At 44.3% G+C, this 22,069-nt stretch overlaps 1 protein-coding gene and 11 non-coding genes across 13 annotated transcripts in view; all 12 read left to right on the top strand.

Annotated features, from left to right (window-relative positions):
* The window catches only part of LOC140307486 (alpha-1,3-mannosyl-glycoprotein 4-beta-N-acetylglucosaminyltransferase C-like), a 208,815-nt gene that overhangs the window by 134,273 nt on the left and 52,473 nt on the right, over positions 1-22,069 (top strand). The gene's annotated exons all lie outside the window — the stretch shown is intronic.
* trnak-cuu (transfer RNA lysine (anticodon CUU)) lies at positions 2,382-2,454 on the top strand. Its single transcript has one exon. It is a non-coding gene; the product is annotated as a tRNA-Lys (tRNA).
* Positions 6,218-6,290, top strand: trnak-cuu (transfer RNA lysine (anticodon CUU)). Its single transcript has one exon. It is a non-coding gene; the product is annotated as a tRNA-Lys (tRNA).
* Positions 7,700-7,772, top strand: trnak-cuu (transfer RNA lysine (anticodon CUU)). The gene has a single exon. It is a non-coding gene; the product is annotated as a tRNA-Lys (tRNA).
* On the top strand, positions 9,497-9,569 carry trnak-cuu (transfer RNA lysine (anticodon CUU)). Its single transcript has one exon. It is a non-coding gene; the product is annotated as a tRNA-Lys (tRNA).
* On the top strand, positions 11,294-11,366 carry trnak-cuu (transfer RNA lysine (anticodon CUU)). Its single transcript has one exon. It is a non-coding gene; the product is annotated as a tRNA-Lys (tRNA).
* On the top strand, positions 13,091-13,163 carry trnak-cuu (transfer RNA lysine (anticodon CUU)). The gene has a single exon. It is a non-coding gene; the product is annotated as a tRNA-Lys (tRNA).
* On the top strand, positions 14,416-14,488 carry trnak-cuu (transfer RNA lysine (anticodon CUU)). Its single transcript has one exon. It is a non-coding gene; the product is annotated as a tRNA-Lys (tRNA).
* Positions 16,213-16,285, top strand: trnak-cuu (transfer RNA lysine (anticodon CUU)). Its single transcript has one exon. It is a non-coding gene; the product is annotated as a tRNA-Lys (tRNA).
* On the top strand, positions 17,850-17,922 carry trnak-cuu (transfer RNA lysine (anticodon CUU)). Its single transcript has one exon. It is a non-coding gene; the product is annotated as a tRNA-Lys (tRNA).
* trnak-cuu (transfer RNA lysine (anticodon CUU)) lies at positions 19,176-19,248 on the top strand. Its single transcript has one exon. It is a non-coding gene; the product is annotated as a tRNA-Lys (tRNA).
* Positions 20,815-20,887, top strand: trnak-cuu (transfer RNA lysine (anticodon CUU)). Its single transcript has one exon. It is a non-coding gene; the product is annotated as a tRNA-Lys (tRNA).

Genomic DNA, 22,069 nt, shown 5'->3' with positions numbered 1-22,069 from the left:
TGCCAGGCGGTACTACCTCATGGAAAACCCTAAAAGCTTAGTCGGATCAAGTTGAGTGGAGTAGGTACTAGTTAAAAAGGGCCAATTGTGTTCCGATGTCATTGTGAATATTTGAACGTAGACTTAGCCAAGTAGGTGCTAAAACTGTACCACCTGGTGCCAGGCGGTACTACCTCATGGAAAACCCTAAAAGCTGAGTCGGATCAAGTCTAGTGGAGTAGGTACTAGTTAAAAAGGGCCAATTGTGTTCCGATGCCATTCTGAATCTTTGAACGTAGACTTATCCAAGTAGGTGCTAAAACTGTACCACCTGGTGCCAGGCGGTACTACCTCATGGAAAACCCTAAAAGCTGAGTCGGATCAAGTCGAGTGGAGTAGGTACTAGTTAAAAAGGGCCAATTGTGTTCCGATGTTATTCTGAATCTTTGAACGTAGAGTTAGCCAAGTAGGTACTAAAACTGTACCACCTGGTGCCAGGTGGTACTACCTCATGGAAAACCCTAAAAGCTTAGTCGGATCAAGTCGAGTGGAGTAGGTACTAGTTAAAAAGGGCCAATTGTGTTCCGATGTTATTCTGAATCTTTGAACGTAGACTTACCCAAGTAGGTGCTAAAACTGTACCACCTGGTGCCAGGCGGTACTACCTCATGGAAAGCCCTAAAAGCTTAGTCGGATCAAGTTGAGTGGAGTAGGTACTAGTTAAAAAGGGCCAATTGTGTTCCGATGTCATTGTGAATCTTTGAACGTAGACTTAGCCAAGTAGGTGCTAAAACTGTACCACCTGGTGCCAGGCGGTACTACCTCATGGAAAACCCTAAAAGCTGAGTCGGATCAAGTTGAGTGGAGTAGGTACTAGTTAAAAAGGGCCAATTGTGTTCCGATGCCATTCTGAATCTTTGAACGTAGACTTATCCAAGTAGGTGCTAAAACTGTACCACCTGGTGCCAGGCGGTACTACCTCATGGAAAACCCTAAAAGCTGAGTCGGATCAAGTTGAGTGGAGTAGGTACTAGTTAAAAAGGGCCAATTGTGTTCCGATGCCATTCTGAATCTTTGAACGTAGACTTATCCAAGTAGGTGCTAAAACTGTACCACCTGGTGCCAGGCGGTACTACCTCATGGAAAACCCTAAAAGCTGAGTCGGATCAAGTCGAGTGGAGTAGGTACTAGTTAAAAAGGGCCAATTGTGTTCCGATGTTATTCTGAATCTTTGAACGTAGACTTACCCAAGTAGGTGCTAAAACTGTACCACCTGGTGCCAGGCGGTACTACCTCATGGAAAACCCTAAAAGCTTAGTCGGATCAAGTTGAGTGGAGTAGGTACTAGTCAAAAAGGACCAATTGTGTTCCGATGTCATTCTGAATCTTTGAACGTAGAGTTAGCCAAGTAGGTGCTAAAATTTTACCACCTGGTGCCAGGCGGTACTACCTCATGGAAAACCCTAAAAGCTGAGTCGGATCAAGTTGAGTGGAGTAGGTACTAGTTAAAAAGGGCCAATTGTGTTCCGATGTCATTCTGAATCTTTGAACGTAGACTTAGCCAAGTAGGTGCTAAAACTGTACCACCTGGTGCCAGGCGGTACTACCTCATGGAAAACCCTAAAAGCTGAGTCGGATCAAGTTGAGTGGAGTAGGTACTAGTTAAAAAGGGCCAATTGTGTTCCGATGTCATTCTGAATCTTTGAACGTAGACTTACCCAAGTAGGTGCTAAAACTGTACCATCTGGTGCCAGGCGGTACTACCTCATGGAAAACCCTAAAAGCTTAGTCGGATCAAGTCGAGTGGAGTAGGTACTAGTTAAAAAGGACCAATTGTGTTCCGATGTCATTGTGAATCTTTGAACGTAGAGTTAGCCAAGTAGGTGCTAAAATTGTACCACCTGGTGCCAGGCGGTACTACCTCATGGAAAACCCTAAAAGCTGAGTCGGATCAAGTTGAGTGGAGTAGGTACTAGTTAAAAAGGGCCAATTGTGTTCCGATGTCATTGTGAATCTTTGAACGTAGACTTAGCAAAGTAGGTGCTAAAATTGTACCATCTGGTGCCAGGCGGCACGACCTCATGGAAAACCCTAAAAGCTGAGTCGGATCAAGTCGAGTGGAGTAGGTACTAGTTAAAAAGGGCCAATTGTGTTCCGATGTCATTCTGAATCTTTGAACGTAGACTTACCCAAGTAGGTGCTAAAACTGTACCATCTGGTGCCAGGCGGTACTACCTCATGGAAAACCCTAAAAGCTTAGTCGGATAAAGTCGAGGGGAGTAGGTACTAGTTAAAAAGGGCCAATTGTGTTCCGATGTCATTCTGAATCTGTGAAGATAGACTTAGCTTTCTTTTTTACCTTATTTTTTTTTTCGAAAGGCATGTTTATTCAGGTGTGAATGGCCTGGCTAGCTCAGTCGGTAGAGCATGAGACTCTTAATCTCAGGGTCGTGGGTTCGAGCCCCACGTTGGGCGTAGCAGTTTTAATAACCAAAAGATGTTTCATCCATCAATGTTCAACTCTGTTCCTACCATCACAGCGTCCACAGTGGTACCTCTTTGAATGGACACAAACCTCCTGAAATGCACAATATCATTCTAAAACACTAAAACCTGTGCAAGAACGATATGTGGGCCCATGTCATTTCTGTATTCCCCGTTTGAACAAGCATGACCCTACATTTTAAAACAAAACAAGGAAAATCTCAATACCGATCCATGGCCTCTTTCTACCACCTCAATGTGGGTGGGGTCTCTATAGCAATAGTCCAAAAGTCCCGTGACATCATTTGTATGTGACACAAACATGACACAATGATTTAGGACATCGAGGAGAAGGAATGCCTGCTGCTTGGTGTATGGCTTTGCGTCTAGCAATTCACCTCGTGGACGATCACAAAATAAATAAAATCGTATGGTCGCTGTTGCCGGGTCCTTGTGAAGGAGTGGCTTTCATAACTGATCCGCTGACATCACTCCCTGTCCAATCAGTGGCCTGCAGTCTCTTGACGTCAAATTTTCGGCTCGACTCAGCTTGACCCCGATCAAGTAGTTGCTAAAATTGTACCACGTGGTGCCAGGTGGTACTACCTCATGGAAAACCCTAAAAGCTTAGTCGGATAAAGTTGAGTGGAGTAGGTACTAGTTAAAAAGGACCAATTGTTTTCCGATGTCATTCTGAATCTGTGAAGATAGAGTTAGCCAAGTAGGTGCTAAAATTGTACCACCTGGTGCCAGGCGGTACTACCTCATGGAAAACCCTAAAAGCTGAGTCGGATCAAGTCGAGTGGAGTAGGTACTAGTTAAAAAGGGCCAATTGTGTTCCGATGTTATTCTGAATCTTTGAACGTAGACTTACCCAAGTAGGTGCTATAACTGTACCACCTGGTGCCAGGCGGTACTACCTCATGGAAAACCCTTAAAGCTTAGTCGGATAAAGTCGAGTGGAGTAGGTACTAGTCAAAAAGGACCAATTGTGTTCCGATTTCATTCTGAATCTTTGAACGTAGAGTTAGCCAAGTAGGTGCTAAAATTTTACCACCTGGTGCCAGGCGGTACTACCTCATGGAAAACCCTAAAAGCTGAGTCGGATCAAGTTGAGTGGAGTAGGTACTAGTTAAAAAGGGCCAATTGTGTTCCGATGTCATTCAGAATCTTTGAACGTAGACTTACCCAAGTAGGTGCTATAACTGTACCACCTGGTGCCAGGCGGTACTACCTCATGGAAAACCCTAAAAGCTTAGTCGGATAAAGTCGAGGGGAGTAGGTACTAGTTAAAAAGGCCAATTGTGTTCCGATGTCATTGTGAATCTTTGAACGTAGACTTAGCCAAGTAGGTGCTAAAACTGTACCACCTGGTGCCAGGCGGTACTACCTCATGGAAAACCCTAAAAGCTGAGTCGGATCAAGTTGAGTGGAGTAGGTACTAGTTAAAAAGGGCCAATTGTGTTCCGATGTCATTCTGAATCTTTGAACGTAGACTTACCCAAGTAGGTGCTAAAACTGTACCACCTGGTGCCAGGCGGCACGACCTCATGGAAAACCCTAAAAGCTGAGTCGGATCAAGTTGAGTGGAGTAGGTACTAGTTAAAAAGGGCCAATTGTGTTCCGATGTCATTGTGAATCTTTGAACATAGACTTAGCCAAGTAGGTGCTAAAACTGTACCACCTGGTGCCAGGCGGTACTACCTCATGGAAAACCCTAAAAGCTTAGTCGGATCAAGTTGAGTGGAGTAGGTACTAGTTAAAAAGGGCCAATTGTGTTCCGATGTCATTGTGAATATTTGAACGTAGACTTAGCCAAGTAGGTGCTAAAACTGTACCACCTGGTGCCAGGCGGTACTACCTCATGGAAAACCCTAAAAGCTTAGTCGGATAAAGTCGAGGGGAGTAGGTACTAGTTAAAAAGGCCAATTGTGTTCCGATGTCATTGTGAATCTTTGAACGTAGACTTACCCAAGTAGGTGCTAAAACTGTACCACCTGGTGCCAGGCGGCACGACCTCATGGAAAACCCTAAAAGCTGAGTCGGATCAAGTTGAGTGGAGTAGGTACTAGTTAAAAAGGGCCAATTGTGTTCCAATGTTATTCTGAATCTTTGAACGTAGAGTTAGCCAAGTAGGTACTAAAACTGTACCACCTGGTGCCAGGCGGTACTACCTCATGGAAAACCCTAAAAGCTTAGTCGGATCAAGTCGAGTGGAGTAGGTACTAGTTAAAAAGGGCCAATTGTGTTCCGATGTTATTCTGAATCTTTGAACGTAGACTTACCCAAGTAGGTGCTAAAACTGTACCACCTGGTGCCAGGCGGTACTACCTCATGGAAAACCCTAAAAGCTTAGTCGGATCAAGTTGAGTGGAGTAGGTACTAGTCAAAAAGGACCAATTGTGTTCCGATGTCATTCTGAATCTTTGAACGTAGAGTTAGCCAAGTAGGTGCTAAAATTTTACCACCTGGTGCCAGGCGGTACTACCTCATGGAAAACCCTAAAAGCTGAGTCGGATCAAGTTGAGTGGAGTAGGTACTAGTTAAAAAGGGCCAATTGTGTTCCGATGTCATTCTGAATCTTTGAACGTAGACTTAGCCAAGTAGGTGCTAAAACTGTACCACCTGGTGCCAGGCGGTACTACCTCATGGAAAACCCTAAAAGCTGAGTCGGATCAAGTTGAGTGGAGTAGGTACTAGTTAAAAAGGGCCAATTGTGTTCCGATGTCATTCTGAATCTTTGAACGTAGACTTACCCAAGTAGGTGCTAAAACTGTACCATCTGGTGCCAGGCGGTACTACCTCATGGAAAACCCTAAAAGCTTAGTCGGATCAAGTCGAGTGGAGTAGGTACTAGTTAAAAAGGACCAATTGTGTTCCGATGTCATTGTGAATCTTTGAACGTAGAGTTAGCCAAGTAGGTGCTAAAATTGTACCACCTGGTGCCAGGCGGTACTACCTCATGGAAAACCCTAAAAGCTGAGTCGGATCAAGTTGAGTGGAGTAGGTACTAGTTAAAAAGGGCCAATTGTGTTCCGATGTCATTCTGAATCTTTGAACGTAGACTTACCCAAGTAGGTGCTAAAACTGTACCATCTGGTGCCAGGCGGTACTACCTCATGGAAAACCCTAAAAGCTTAGTCGGATCAAGTCGAGTGGAGTAGGTACTAGTTAAAAAGGACCAATTGTGTTCCGATGTCATTGTGAATCTTTGAACGTAGAGTTAGCCAAGTAGGTGCTAAAATTGTACCACCTGGTGCCAGGCGGTACTACCTCATGGAAAACCCTAAAAGCTGAGTCGGATAAAGTTGAGTGGAGTAGGTACTAGTTAAAAAGGGCCAATTGTGTTCCGATGTCATTGTGAATCTTTGAACGTAGACTTAGCAAAGTAGGTGCTAAAATTGTACCATCTGGTGCCAGGCGGCACGACCTCATGGAAAACCCTAAAAGCTTAGTCGGATAAAGTCGAGTGGAGTAGGTACTAGTTAAAAAGGGCCAATTGTGTTCCGATGTCATTCTGAATCTTTGAACGTAGACTTACCCAAGTAGGTGCTAAAACTGTACCATCTGGTGCCAGGCGGTACTACCTCATGGAAAACCCTAAAAGCTTAGTCGGATAAAGTCGAGGGGAGTAGGTACTAGTTAAAAAGGGCCAATTGTGTTCCGATGTCATTCTGAATCTGTGAAGATAGACTTAGCTTTCTTTTTTACCTTATTTTTTTTTTCGAAAGGCATGTTTATTCAGGTGTGAATGGCCTGGCTAGCTCAGTCGGTAGAGCATGAGACTCTTAATCTCAGGGTCGTGGGTTCGAGCCCCACGTTGGGCGTAGCAGCTTTAATAACCAAAAGATGTTTCATCCATCAATGTTCAACTCTGTTCCTACCATCACAGCGTCCACAGTGGTACCTCTTTGAATGGACACAAACCTCCTGAAATGCACAATATCATTCTAAAACACTAAAACCTGTGCAAGAACGATATGTGGGCCCATGTCATTTCTGTATTCCCCGTTTGAACAAGCATGACCCTACATTTTAAAACAAAACAAGGAAAATCTCAATACCGATCCATGGCCTCTTTCTACCACCTCAATGTGGGTGGGCTCTCTATAGCAATAGTCCAAAAGTCCCGTGACATCATTTGTATGTGACACAAACATGACACAATGATTTAGGACATCGAGGAGAAGGAATGCCTGCTGCTTGGTGTATGGCTTTGCGTCTAGCAATTCACCTCGTGGACGATCACAAAATAAATAAAATCGTATGGTCGCTGTTGCCGGGTCCTTGTGAAGGAGTGGCTTTCATAACTGATCCGCTGACATCACTCCCTGTCCAATCAGTGGCCTGCAGTCTCTTGACGTCAAATTTTCGGCTCGACTCAGCTTGACCCCGATCAAGTAGTTGCTAAAATTGTACCACGTGGTGCCAGGTGGTACTACCTCATGGAAAACCCTAAAAGCTTAGTCGGATAAAGTTGAGTGGAGTAGGTACTAGTTAAAAAGGACCAATTGTTTTCCGATGTCATTCTGAATCTGTGAAGATAGAGTTAGCCAAGTAGGTGCTAAAATTGTACCACCTGGTGCCAGGCGGTACTACCTCATGGAAAACCCTAAAAGCTGAGTCGGATCAAGTCGAGTGGAGTAGGTACTAGTTAAAAAGGGCCAATTGTGTTCCGATGTTATTCTGAATCTTTGAACGTAGACTTACCCAAGTAGGTGCTATAACTGTACCACCTGGTGCCAGGCGGTACTACCTCATGGAAAACCCTTAAAGCTTAGTCGGATAAAGTCGAGTGGAGTAGGTACTAGTCAAAAAGGACCAATTGTGTTCCGATGTCATTCTGAATCTTTGAACGTAGAGTTAGCCAAGTAGGTGCTAAAATTTTACCACCTGGTGCCAGGCGGTACTACCTCATGGAAAACCCTAAAAGCTGAGTCGGATCAAGTTGAGTGGAGTAGGTACTAGTTAAAAAGGGCCAATTGTGTTCCGATGCCATTCTGAATCTTTGAACGTAGACTTATCCAAGTAGGTGCTAAAACTGTACCACCTGGTGCCAGGCGGTACTACCTCATGGAAAACCCTAAAAGCTTAGTCGGATAAAGTCGAGGGGAGTAGGTACTAGTTAAAAAGGGCCAATTGTGTTCCGATGTCATTCTGAATCTGTGAAGATAGACTTAGCTTTGTTTTTTACTTTATTTTTTTTTCGAAAGGCATGTTTGCTCAGGTGTGAATGGCCTGGCTAGCTCAGTCGGTAGAGCATGAGACTCTTAATCTCAGGGTCGTGGGTTCGAGCCCCACGTTGGGCGTAGCAGTTTTAATAACCAACAGATGTTTCATCCATCAATGTTCAACTCTGTTCCTACCATCACAGCGTCCACAGTGGTACCTCTTTGAATGGACGTAAACCTCCTGAAATGCACAATATCATTCTAAAACACTAAAACCTGTGCAAGAACGATATGTGGGCCCATGTCATTTCTGTATTCCCCGTTTGAACAAGCATGACCCTACATTTTAAAACAAAACAAGGAAAATCTCAATACCGATCCATGGCCTCTTTCTACCACCTCAATGTGGGTGGGGTCTCTATAGCAATAGTCCAAAAGTCCCGTGACATCATTTGTATGTGACACAAACATGACACAATGATTTAGGACATCGAGGAGAAGGAATACCTGCTGCTTGGTGTATGGCTTTGCGTCTAGCAATTCACCTCGTGGACAATCACAGAATAAATTAAATCGCATGGTCGCTGTTGCAGGGTCCTTGTGAAGGAGTGGCTTTCATAACTGATCCGCTGACATCACTCCCTGTCCAATCAGTGGCCTGCAGTCTCTTGACGTCAAATTTTCGGCTCGACTCAGCTTGACCCCGATCAAGTAGTTGCTAAAATTGTACCACGTGGTGCCAGGCGGTACTACCTCATGGAAAACCCTAAAAGCTTAGTCGGATAAAGTTGAGTGGAGTAGGTACTAGTTAAAAAGGACCAATTGTTTTCCGATGTCATTCTGAATCTGGGAAGATAGAGTTAGCCAAGTAGGTGCTAAAATTGTACCACCTGGTGCCAGGCGGTACTACCTCATGGAAAACCCTAAAAGCTGAGTCGGATCAAGTCGAGTGGAGTAGGTACTAGTTAAAAAGGGCCAATTGTGTTCCGATGTTATTCTGAATCTTTGAACGTAGACTTACCCAAGTAGGTGCTAAAACTGTACCACCTGGTGCCAGGCGGTACTACCTCATGGAAAACCCTTAAAGCTTAGTCGGATAAAGTCGAGTGGAGTAGGTACTAGTCAAAAAGGACCAATTGTGTTCCGATGTCATTCTGAATCTTTGAACGTAGAGTTAGCCAAGTAGGTGCTAAAATTTTACCACCTGGTGCCAGGCGGTACTACCTCATGGAAAACCCTAAAAGCTGAGTCGGATCAAGTTGAGTGGAGTAGGTACTAGTTAAAAAGGGCCAATTGTGTTCCGATGTCATTCTGAATCTTTGAACGTAGACTTACCCAAGTAGGTGCTAAAACTGTACCAACTGGTGCCAGGCGGTACTACCTCATGGAAAACCCTAAAAGCTTAGTCGGATCAAGTCGAGTGGAGTAGGTACTAGTTAAAAAGGACCAATTGTGTTCCGATGTCATTGTGAATCTTTGAACGTAGAGTTAGCCAAGTAGGTGCTAAAATTGTACCACCTGGTGCCAGGCGGTACTACCTCATGGAAAACCCTAAAAGCTGAGTCGGATCAAGTTGAGTGGAGTAGGTACTAGTTAAAAAGGGCCAATTGTGTTCCGATGTCATTGTGAATCTTTGAACGTAGACTTAGCCAAGTAGGTGCTAAAATTGTACCATCTGGTGCCAGGCGGCACGACCTCATGGAAAACCCTAAAAGCTTAGTCGGATAAAGTCGAGGGGAGTAGGTACTAGTTAAAAAGGGCCAATTGTGTTCCGATGTCATTCTGAATCTGTGAAGATAGACTTAGCTTTCTTTTTTACCTTATTTTTTTTTTCGAAAGGCATGTTTATTCAGGTGTGAATGGCCTGGCTAGCTCAGTCGGTAGAGCATGAGACTCTTAATCTCAGGGTCGTGGGTTCGAGCCCCACGTTGGGCGTAGCAGTTTTAATAACCAAAAGATGTTTCATCCATCAATGTTCAACTCTGTTCCTACCATCACAGCGTCCACAGTGGTACCTCTTTGAATGGACGTAAACCTCCTGAAATGCACAATATCATTCTAAAACACTAAAACCTGTGCAAGAACGATATGTGGGCCCATGTCATTTCTGTATTCCCCGTTTGAACAAGCATGACCCTACATTTTAAAACAAAACAAGGAAAATCTCAATACCGATCCATGGCCTCTTTCTACCACCTCAATGTGGGTGGGGTCTCTATAGCAATAGTCCAAAAGTCCCGTGACATCATTTGTATGTGACACAAACATGACACAATGATTTAGGACATCGAGGAGAAGGAATACCTGCTGCTTGGTGTATGGCTTTGCGTCTAGCAATTCACCTCGTGGACAATCACAGAATAAATTAAATCGCATGGTCGCTGTTGCAGGGTCCTTGTGAAGGAGTGGCTTTCATAACTGATCCGCTGACATCACTCCCTGTCCAATCAGTGGCCTGCAGTCTCTTGACGTCAAATTTTCGGCTCGACTCAGCTTGACCCCGATCAAGTAGTTGCTAAAATTGTACCACGTGGTGCCAGGCGGTACTACCTCATGGAAAACCCTAAAAGCTTAGTCGGATAAAGTTGAGTGGAGTAGGTACTAGTTAAAAAGGACCAATTGTTTTCCGATGTCATTCTGAATCTGGGAAGATAGAGTTAGCCAAGTAGGTGCTAAAATTGTACCACCTGGTGCCAGGCGGTACTACCTCATGGAAAACCCTAAAAGCTGAGTCGGATCAAGTCGAGTGGAGTAGGTACTAGTTAAAAAGGGCCAATTGTGTTCCGATGTTATTCTGAATCTTTGAACGTAGACTTACCCAAGTAGGTGCTAAAACTGTACCACCTGGTGCCAGGCGGTACTACCTCATGGAAAACCCTTAAAGCTTAGTCGGATAAAGTCGAGTGGAGTAGGTACTAGTCAAAAAGGACCAATTGTGTTCCGATGTCATTCTGAATCTTTGAACGTAGAGTTAGCCAAGTAGGTGCTAAAATTTTACCACCTGGTGCCAGGCGGTACTACCTCATGGAAAACCCTAAAAGCTGAGTCGGATCAAGTTGAGTGGAGTAGGTACTAGTTAAAAAGGGCCAATTGTGTTCCGATGTCATTCTGAATCTTTGAACGTAGACTTACCCAAGTAGGTGCTAAAACTGTACCAACTGGTGCCAGGCGGTACTACCTCATGGAAAACCCTAAAAGCTTAGTCGGATCAAGTCGAGTGGAGTAGGTACTAGTTAAAAAGGACCAATTGTGTTCCGATGTCATTGTGAATCTTTGAACGTAGAGTTAGCCAAGTAGGTGCTAAAATTGTACCACCTGGTGCCAGGCGGTACTACCTCATGGAAAACCCTAAAAGCTGAGTCGGATCAAGTTGAGTGGAGTAGGTACTAGTTAAAAAGGGCCAATTGTGTTCCGATGTCATTGTGAATCTTTGAACGTAGACTTAGCCAAGTAGGTGCTAAAATTGTACCATCTGGTGCCAGGCGGCACGACCTCATGGAAAACCCTAAAAGCTTAGTCGGATAAAGTCGAGGGGAGTAGGTACTAGTTAAAAAGGGCCAATTGTGTTCCGATGTCATTCTGAATCTGTGAAGATAGACTTAGCTTTCTTTTTTACCTTATTTTTTTTTTCGAAAGGCATGTTTATTCAGGTGTGAATGGCCTGGCTAGCTCAGTCGGTAGAGCATGAGACTCTTAATCTCAGGGTCGTGGGTTCGAGCCCCACGTTGGGCGTAGCAGTTTTAATAACCAAAAGATGTTTCATCCATCAATGTTCAACTCTGTTCCTACCATCACAGCGTCCACAGTGGTACCTCTTTGAATGGACGTAAACCTCCTGAAATGCACAATATCATTCTAAAACACTAAAACCTGTGCAAGAACGATATGTGGGCCCATGTCATTTCTGTATTCCCCGTTTGAACAAGCATGACCCTACATTTTAAAACAAAACAAGGAAAATCTCAATACCGATCCATGGCCTCTTTCTACCACCTCAATGTGGGTGGGGTCTCTATAGCAATAGTCCAAAAGTCCCGTGACATCATTTGTATGTGACACAAACATGACACAATGATTTAGGACATCGAGGAGAAGGAATACCTGCTGCTTGGTGTATGGCTTTGCGTCTAGCAATTCACCTCGTGGACAATCACAGAATAAATTAAATCGCATGGTCGCTGTTGCAGGGTCCTTGTGAAGGAGTGGCTTTCATAACTGATCCGCTGACATCACTCCCTGTCCAATCAGTGGCCTGCAGTCTCTTGACGTCAAATTTTCGGCTCGACTCAGCTTGACCCCGATCAAGTAGTTGCTAAAATTGTACCACGTGGTGCCAGGCGGTACTACCTCATGGAAAACCCTAAAAGCTTAGTCGGATAAAGTTGAGTGGAGTAGGTACTAGTTAAAAAGGACCAATTGTTTTCCGATGTCATTCTGAATCTGGGAAGATAGAGTTAGCCAAGTAGGTGCTAAAATTGTACCACCTGGTGCCAGGCGGTACTACCTCATGGAAAACCCTAAAAGCTGAGTCGGATCAAGTCGAGTGGAGTAGGTACTAGTTAAAAAGGGCCAATTGTGTTCCGATGTTATTCTGAATCTTTGAACGTAGACTTACCCAAGTAGGTGCTAAAACTGTACCACCTGGTGCCAGGCGGTACTACCTCATGGAAAACCCTTAAAGCTTAGTCGGATAAAGTCGAGTGGAGTAGGTACTAGTCAAAAAGGACCAATTGTGTTCCGATGTCATTCTGAATCTTTGAACGTAGAGTTAGCCAAGTAGGTGCTAAAATTTTACCACCTGGTGCCAGGCGGTACTACCTCATGGAAAACCCTAAAAGCTGAGTCGGATCAAGTTGAGTGGAGTAGGTACTAGTTAAAAAGGGCCAATTGTGTTCCGATGTCATTCTGAATCTTTGAACGTAGACTTACCCAAGTAGGTGCTAAAACTGTACCAACTGGTGCCAGGCGGTACTACCTCATGGAAAACCCTAAAAGCTTAGTCGGATCAAGTCGAGTGGAGTAGGTACTAGTTAAAAAGGACCAATTGTGTTCCGATGTCATTGTGAATCTTTGAACGTAGAGTTAGCCAAGTAGGTGCTAAAATTGTACCACCTGGTGCCAGGCGGTACTACCTCATGGAAAACCCTAAAAGCTGAGTCGGATCAAGTTGAGTGGAGTAGGTACTAGTTAAAAAGGGCCAATTGTGTTCCGATGTCATTGTGAATCTTTGAACGTAGACTTAGCCAAGTAGGTGCTAAAATTGTACCATCTGGTGCCAGGCGGCACGACCTCATGGAAAACCCTAAAAGCTTAGTCGGATAAAGTCGAGGGGAGTAGGTACTAGTTAAAAAGGGCCAATTGTGTTCCGATGTCATTCTGAATCTGTGAAGATAGACTTAGCTTTCTTTTTTACCTTATTTTTTTTTTCGAAAGGCATGTTTATTCAGGTGTGAATGGCCTGGCTAGCTCAGTCGGTAGAGCATGAGACTCTTAATCTCAGGGTCGTGGGTTCGAGCCCCACGTTGGGCGTAGCAGTTTTAATAACCAAAAGATGTTTCATCCATCAATGTTCAACTCTGTTCCTACAATCACAGCGTCCACAGTGGTACCTCTTTGAATGGACACAAACCTCCTGAAATGCACAATATCATTCTAAAACACTAAAACCTGTGCAAGAACGATATGTGGGCCCATGTCATTTCTGTATTCCCCGTTTGAACAAGCATGACCCTACATTTTAAAACAAAACAAGGAAAATCTCAATACCGATCCATGGCCTCTTTCTACCACCTCAATGTGGGTGGGGTCTCTATAGCAATAGTCCAAAAGTCCCGTGACATCATTTGTATGTGACACAAACATGACACAATGATTTAGGACATCGAGGAGAAGGAATGCCTGCTGCTTGGTGTATGGCTTTGCGTCTAGCAATTCACCTCGTGGACGATCACAAAATAAATAAAATCGTATGGTCGCTGTTGCCGGGTCCTTGTGAAGGAGTGGCTTTCATAACTGATCCGCTGACATCACTCCCTGTCCAATCAGTGGCCTGCAGTCTCTTGACGTCAAATTTTCGGCTCGACTCAGCTTGACCCCGATCAAGTAGTTGCTAAAATTGTACCACGTGGTGCCAGGCGGTACTACCTCATGGAAAACCCTAAAAGCTTAGTCGGATAAAGTTGAGTGGAGTAGGTACTAGTTAAAAAGGGCCAATTGTGTTCCGATGTTATTCTGAATCTTTGAACGTAGACTTACCCAAGTAGGTGCTAAAACTGTACCACCTGGTGCCAGGCGGTACTACCTCATGGAAAACCCTTAAAGCTTAGTCGGATAAAGTCGAGTGGAGTAGGTACTAGTCAAAAAGGACCAATTGTGTTCCGATGTCATTCTGAATCTTTGAACGTAGAGTTAGCCAAGTAGGTGCTAAAATTTTACCACCTGGTGCCAGGCGGTACTACCTCATGGAAAACCCTAAAAGCTGAGTCGGATCAAGTTGAGTGGAGTAGGTACTAGTTAAAAAGGGCCAATTGTGTTCCGATGCCATTCTGAATCTTTGAACGTAGACTTATCCAAGTAGGTGCTAAAACTGTACCACCTGGTGCCAGGCGGTACTACCTCATGGAAAACCCTAAAAGCTTAGTCGGATAAAGTCGAGGGGAGTAGGTACTAGTTAAAAAGGGCCAATTGTGTTCCGATGTCATTCTGAATCTGTGAAGATAGACTTAGCTTTGTTTTTTACTTTATTTTTTTTTCGAAAGGCATGTTTGCTCAGGTGTGAATGGCCTGGCTAGCTCAGTCGGTAGAGCATGAGACTCTTAATCTCAGGGTCGTGGGTTCGAGCCCCACGTTGGGCGTAGCAGTTTTAATAACCAACAGATGTTTCATCCATCAATGTTCAACTCTGTTCCTACCATCACAGCGTCCACAGTGGTACCTCTTTGAATGGACGTAAACCTCCTGAAATGCACAATATCATTCTAAAACACTAAAACCTGTGCAAGAACGATATGTGGGCCCATGTCATTTCTGTATTCCCCGTTTGAACAAGCATGACCCTACATTTTAAAACAAAACAAGGAAAATCTCAATACCGATCCATGGCCTCTTTCTACCACCTCAATGTGGGTGGGGTCTCTATAGCAATAGTCCAAAAGTCCCGTGACATCATTTGTATGTGACACAAACATGACACAATGATTTAGGACATCGAGGAGAAGGAATACCTGCTGCTTGGTGTATGGCTTTGCGTCTAGCAATTCACCTCGTGGACAATCACAGAATAAATTAAATCGCATGGTCGCTGTTGCAGGGTCCTTGTGAAGGAGTGGCTTTCATAACTGATCCGCTGACATCACTCCCTGTCCAATCAGTGGCCTGCAGTCTCTTGACGTCAAATTTTCGGCTCGACTCAGCTTGACCCCGATCAAGTAGTTGCTAAAATTGTACCACGTGGTGCCAGGCGGTACTACCTCATGGAAAACCCTAAAAGCTTAGTCGGATAAAGTTGAGTGGAGTAGGTACTAGTTAAAAAGGACCAATTGTTTTCCGATGTCATTCTGAATCTGGGAAGATAGAGTTAGCCAAGTAGGTGCTAAAATTGTACCACCTGGTGCCAGGCGGTACTACCTCATGGAAAACCCTAAAAGCTGAGTCGGATCAAGTCGAGTGGAGTAGGTACTAGTTAAAAAGGGCCAATTGTGTTCCGATGTTATTCTGAATCTTTGAACGTAGACTTACCCAAGTAGGTGCTAAAACTGTACCACCTGGTGCCAGGCGGTACTACCTCATGGAAAACCCTTAAAGCTTAGTCGGATAAAGTCGAGTGGAGTAGGTACTAGTCAAAAAGGACCAATTGTGTTCCGATGTCATTCTGAATCTTTGAACGTAGAGTTAGCCAAGTAGGTGCTAAAATTTTACCACCTGGTGCCAGGCGGTACTACCTCATGGAAAACCCTAAAAGCTGAGTCGGATCAAGTTGAGTGGAGTAGGTACTAGTTAAAAAGGGCCAATTGTGTTCCGATGTCATTCTGAATCTTTGAACGTAGACTTACCCAAGTAGGTGCTAAAACTGTACCAACTGGTGCCAGGCGGTACTACCTCATGGAAAACCCTAAAAGCTTAGTCGGATCAAGTCGAGTGGAGTAGGTACTAGTTAAAAAGGACCAATTGTGTTCCGATGTCATTGTGAATCTTTGAACGTAGAGTTAGCCAAGTAGGTGCTAAAATTGTACCACCTGGTGCCAGGCGGTACTACCTCATGGAAAACCCTAAAAGCTGAGTCGGATCAAGTTGAGTGGAGTAGGTACTAGTTAAAAAGGGCCAATTGTGTTCCGATGTCATTGTGAATCTTTGAACGTAGACTTAGCCAAGTAGGTGCTAAAATTGTACCATCTGGTGCCAGGCGGCACGACCTCATGGAAAACCCTAAAAGCTTAGTCGGATAAAGTCGAGGGGAGTAGGTACTAGTTAAAAAGGGCCAATTGTGTTCCGATGTCATTCTGAATCTGTGAAGATAGACTTAGCTTTCTTTTTTACCTTATTTTTTTTTTCGAAAGGCATGTTTATTCAGGTGTGAATGGCCTGGCTAGCTCAGTCGGTAGAGCATGAGACTCTTAATCTCAGGGTCGTGGGTTCGAGCCCCACGTTGGGCGCAGCAGTTTTAATAACCAAAAGATGTTTCATCCATCAATGTTCAACTCTGTTCCTACCATCACAGCGTCCACAGTGGTACCTCTTTGAATGGACACAAACCTCCTGAAATGCACAATATCATTCTAAAACACTAAAACCTGTGCAAGAACGATATGTGGGCCCATGTCATTTCTGTATTCCCCGTTTGAACAAGCATGACCCTACATTTTAAAACAAAACAAGGAAAATCTCAATACCGATCCATGGCCTCTTTCTACCACCTCAATGTGGGTGGGGTCTCTATAGCAATAGTCCAAAAGTCCCGTGACATCATTTGTATGTGACACAAACATGACACAATGATTTAGGACATCGAGGAGAAGGAATGCCTGCTGCTTGGTGTATGGCTTTGCGTCTAGCAATTCACCTCGTGGACGATCACAAAATAAATAAAATCGTATGGTCGCTGTTGCCGGGTCCTTGTGAAGGAGTGGCTTTCATAACTGATCCGCTGACATCACTCCCTGTCCAATCAGTGGCCTGCAGTCTCTTGACGTCAAATTTTCGGCTCGACTCAGCTTGACCCCGATCAAGTAGTTGCTAAAATTGTACCACGTGGTGCCAGGCGGTACTACCTCATGGAAAACCCTAAAAGCTTAGTCCGATAAAGTTGAGTGGAGTAGGTACTAGTTAAAAAGGGCCAATTGTGTTCCGATGTTATTCTGAATCTTTGAACGTAGACTTACCCAAGTAGGTGCTAAAACTGTACCACCTGGTGCCAGGCGGTACTACCTCATGGAAAACCCTTAAAGCTTAGTCGGATAAAGTCGAGTGGAGTAGGTACTAGTCAAAAAGGACCAATTGTGTTCCGATGTCATTCTGAATCTTTGAACGTAGAGTTAGCCAAGTAGGTGCTAAAATTTTACCACCTGGTGCCAGGCGGTACTACCTCATGGAAAACCCTAAAAGCTGAGTCGGATCAAGTTGAGTGGAGTAGGTACTAGTTAAAAAGGGCCAATTGTGTTCCGATGTCATTCTGAATCTTTGAACGTAGACTTAGCCAAGTAGGTGCTAAAACTGTACCACCTGGTGCCAGGCGGTACTACCTCATGGAAAACCCTAAAAGCTGAGTCGGATCAAGTTGAGTGGAGTAGGTACTAGTTAAAAAGGACCAATTGTGTTCCGATGTCATTGTGAATCTTTGAACGTAGAGTTAGCCAAGTAGGTGCTGAAATTGTACCACCTGGTGCCAGGCGGTACTACCTCATGGAAAACCCTAAAAGCTGAGTCGGATCAAGTTGAGTGGAGTAGGTACTAGTTAAAAAGGGCCAATTGTGTTCCGATGTCATTGTGAATCTTTGAACGTAGACTTAGCCAAGTAGGTGCTAAAATTGTACCATCTGGTGCCAGGCGGCACGACGTCATGGAAAACCCTAAAAGCTTAGTCGGATAAAGTCGAGGGGAGTAGGTACTAGTTAAAAAGGGCCAATTGTGTTCCGATGTCATTCTGAATCTGTGAAGATAGACTTAGCTTTCTTTTTTACCTTTTTTTTTTCGAAAGGCATGTTTACTCAGGTGTGAATGGCCTGGCTAGCTCAGTCGGTAGAGCATGAGACTCTTAATCTCAGGGTCGTGGGTTCGAGCCCCACGTTGGGCGCAGCAGTTTTAATAACCAAAAGATGTTTCATCCATCAATGTTCAACTCTGTTCCTACCATCACAGCGTCCACAGTGGTACCTCTTTGAATGGACACAAACCTCCTGAAATGCACAATATCATTCTAAAACACTAAAACCTGTGCAAGAACGATATGTGGGCCCATGTCATTTCTGTATTCCCCGTTTGAACAAGCATGACCCTACATTTTAAAACAAAACAAGGAAAATCTCAATACCGATCCATGGCCTCTTTCTACCACCTCAATGTGGGTGGGGTCTCTATAGCAATAGTCCAAAAGTCCCGTGACATCATTTGTATGTGACACAAACATGACACAATGATTTAGGACATCGAGGAGAAGGAATGCCTGCTGCTTGGTGTATGGCTTTGCGTCTAGCAATTCACCTCGTGGACGATCACAAAATAAATAAAATCGTATGGTCGCTGTTGCCGGGTCCTTGTGAAGGAGTGGCTTTCATAACTGATCCGCTGACATCACTCCCTGTCCAATCAGTGGCCTGCAGTCTCTTGACGTCAAATTTTCGGCTCGACTCAGCTTGACCCCGATCAAGTAGTTGCTAAAATTGTACCACGTGGTGCCAGGCGGTACTACCTCATGGAAAACCCTAAAAGCTTAGTCGGATAAAGTTGAGTGGAGTAGGTACTAGTTAAAAAGGGCCAATTGTGTTCCGATGTTATTCTGAATCTTTGAACGTAGACTTACCCAAGTAGGTGCTAAAACTGTACCACCTGGTGCCAGGCGGTACTACCTCATGGAAAACCCTTAAAGCTTAGTCGGATAAAGTCGAGTGGAGTAGGTACTAGTCAAAAAGGACCAATTGTGTTCCGATGTCATTCTGAATCTTTGAACGTAGAGTTAGCCAAGTAGGTGCTAAAATTTTACCACCTGGTGCCAGGCGGTACTACCTCATGGAAAACCCTAAAAGCTGAGTCGGATCAAGTTGAGTGGAGTAGGTACTAGTTAAAAAGGGCCAATTGTGTTCCGATGTCATTCTGAATCTTTGAACGTAGACTTAGCCAAGTAGGTGCTAAAATTGTACCATCTGGTGCCAGGCGGCACGACCTCATGGAAAACCCTAAAAGCTTAGTCGGATAAAGTCGAGGGGAGTAGGTACTAGTTAAAAAGGGCCAATTGTGTTCCGATGTCATTCTGAATCTGTGAAGATAGACTTAGCTTTCTTTTTTACCTTATTTTTTTTTTCGAAAGGCATGTTTATTCAGGTGTGAATGGCCTGGCTAGCTCAGTCGGTAGAGCATGAGACTCTTAATCTCAGGGTCGTGGGTTCGAGCCCCACGTTGGGCGTAGCAGTTTTAATAACCAAAAGATGTTTCATCCATCAATGTTCAACTCTGTTCCTACCATCACAGCGTCCACAGTGGTACCTCTTTGAATGGACACAAACCTCCTGAAATGCACAATATCATTCTAAAACACTAAAACCTGTGCAAGAACGATATGTGGGCCCATGTCATTTCTGTATTCCCCGTTTGAACAAGCATGACCCTACATTTTAAAACAAAACAAGGAAAATCTCAATACCGATCCATGGCCTCTTTCTACCACCTCAATGTGGGTGGGGTCTCTATAGCAATAGTCCAAAAGTCCCGTGACATCATTTGTATGTGACACAAACATGACACAATGATTTAGGACATCGAGGAGAAGGAATGCCTGCTGCTTGGTGTGTGGCTTTGCGTCTAGCAATTCACCTCGTGGACGATCACAAAATAAATAAAATCGTATGGTCGCTGTTGCCGGGTCCTTGTGAAGGAGTGGCTTTCATAACTGATCCGCTGACATCACTCCCTGTCCAATCAGTGGCCTGCAGTCTCTTGACGTCAAATTTTCAGCTCGACTCAGCTTGACCCCGATCAAGTAGTTGCTAAAATTGTACCACGTGGTGCCAGGCGGTACTACCTCATGGAAAACCCTAAAAGCTTAGTCGGATAAAGTTGAGTGGAGTAGGTACTAGTTAAAAAGGGCCAATTGTGTTCCGATGTTATTCTGAATCTTTGAACGTAGACTTACCCAAGTAGGTGCTAAAACTGTACCACCTGGTGCCAGGCGGTACTACCTCATGGAAAACCCTTAAAGCTTAGTCGGATAAAGTCGAGTGGAGTAGGTACTAGTCAAAAAGGACCAATTGTGTTCCGATGTCATTCTGAATCTTTGAACGTAGAGTTAGCCAAGTAGGTGCTAAAATTTTACCACCTGGTGCCAGGCGGTACTACCTCATGGAAAACCCTAAAAGCTGAGTCGGATCAAGTTGAGTGGAGTAGGTACTAGTTAAAAAGGGCCAATTGTGTTCCGATGTCATTCTGAATCTTTGAACGTAGACTTAGCCAAGTAGGTGCTAAAACTGTACCACCTGGTGCCAGGCGGTACTACCTCATTGAAAACCCTAAAAGCTGAGTCGGATCAAGTTGAGTGGAGTAGGTACTAGTTAAAAAGGACCAATTGTGTTCCGATGTCATTGTGAATCTTTGAACGTAGAGTTAGCCAAGTAGGTGCTAAAATTGTACCACCTGGTGCCAGGCGGTACTACCTCATGGAAAACCCTAAAAGCTGAGTCGGATCAAGTTGAGTGGAGTAGGTACTAGTTAAAAAGGGCCAATTGTGTTCCGATGTCATTGTGAATCTTTGAACGTAGACTTAGCAAAGTAGGTGCTAAAATTGTACCATCTGGTGCCAGGCGGCACGACCTCATGGAAAACCCTAAAAGCTTAGTCGGATAAAGTCGAGTGGAGTAGGTACTAGTTAAAAAGGGCCAATTGTGTTCCGATGTCATTCTGAATCTGTGAAGATAGACTTAGCTTTCTTTTTTACCTTATTTTTTTTTCGAAAGGCATGTTTATTCAGGTGTGAATGGCCTGGCTAGCTCAGTCGGTAGAGCATGAGACTCTTAATCTCAGGGTCGTGGGTTCGAGCCCCACGTTGGGCGTAGCAGCTTTAATAACCAAAAGATGTTTCATCCATCAATGTTCAACTCTGTTCCTACCATCACAGCGTCCACAGTGGTACCTCTTTGAATGGACACAAACCTCCTGAAATGCACAATATCATTCTAAAACACTAAAACCTGTGCAAGAATGATATGTGGGCCCATGTCATTTCTGTATTCCCCGTTTGAACAAGCATGACCCTACATTTTAAAACAAAACAAGGAAAATCTCAATACCGATCCATGGCCTCTTTCTACCACCTCAATGTGGGTGGGGTCTCTATAGCAATAGTCCAAAAGTCCCGTGACATCATTTGTATGTGACACAAACATGACACAATGATTTAGGACATCGAGGAGAAGGAATGCCTGCTGCTTGGTGTATGGCTTTGCGTCTAGCAATTCACCTCGTGGACGATCACAAAATAAATAAAATCGTATGGTCGCTGTTGCCGGGTCCTTGTGAAGGAGTGGCTTTCATAACTGATCCGCTGACATCACTCCCTGTCCAATCAGTGGCCTGCAGTCTCTTGACGTCAAATTTTCGGCTCGACTCAGCTTGACCCCGATCAAGTAGTTGCTAAAATTGTACCACGTGGTGCCAGGTGGTACTACCTCATGGAAAACCCTAAAAGCTTAGTCGGATAAAGTTGAGTGGAGTAGGTACTAGTTAAAAAGGACCAATTGTTTTCCGATGTCATTCTGAATCTGTGAAGATAGAGTTAGCCAAGTAGGTGCTAAAATTGTACCACCTGGTGCCAGGCGGTACTACCTCATGGAAAACCCTAAAAGCTGAGTCGGATCAAGTCGAGTGGAGTAGGTACTAGTTAAAAAGGGCCAATTGTGTTCCGATGTTATTCTGAATCTTTGAACGTAGACTTACCCAAGTAGGTGCTATAACTGTACCACCTGGTGCCAGGCGGTACTACCTCATGGAAAACCCTTAAAGCTTAGTCGGATAAAGTCGAGTGGAGTAGGTACTAGTCAAAAAGGACCAATTGTGTTCCGATGTCATTCTGAATCTTTGAACGTAGAGTTAGCCAAGTAGGTGCTAAAATTTTACCACCTGGTGCCAGGCGGTACTACCTCATGGAAAACCCTAAAAGCTGAGTCGGATCAAGTTGAGTGGAGTAGGTACTAGTTAAAAAGGGCCAATTGTGTTCCGATGCCATTCTGAATCTT

The sequence above is a fragment of the Leuresthes tenuis genome, unplaced genomic scaffold, assembly GCF_036924035.1.
Source record: "Leuresthes tenuis unplaced genomic scaffold, fLeuTen1.0.hap1 SCAF_5, whole genome shotgun sequence".
NCBI lineage: Eukaryota > Metazoa > Chordata > Actinopteri > Atheriniformes > Atherinopsidae > Leuresthes > Leuresthes tenuis.
The sequence above is the reverse complement of the archived record's forward strand: the minus strand, read 5'-3'. Positions and strand labels throughout refer to the sequence as shown.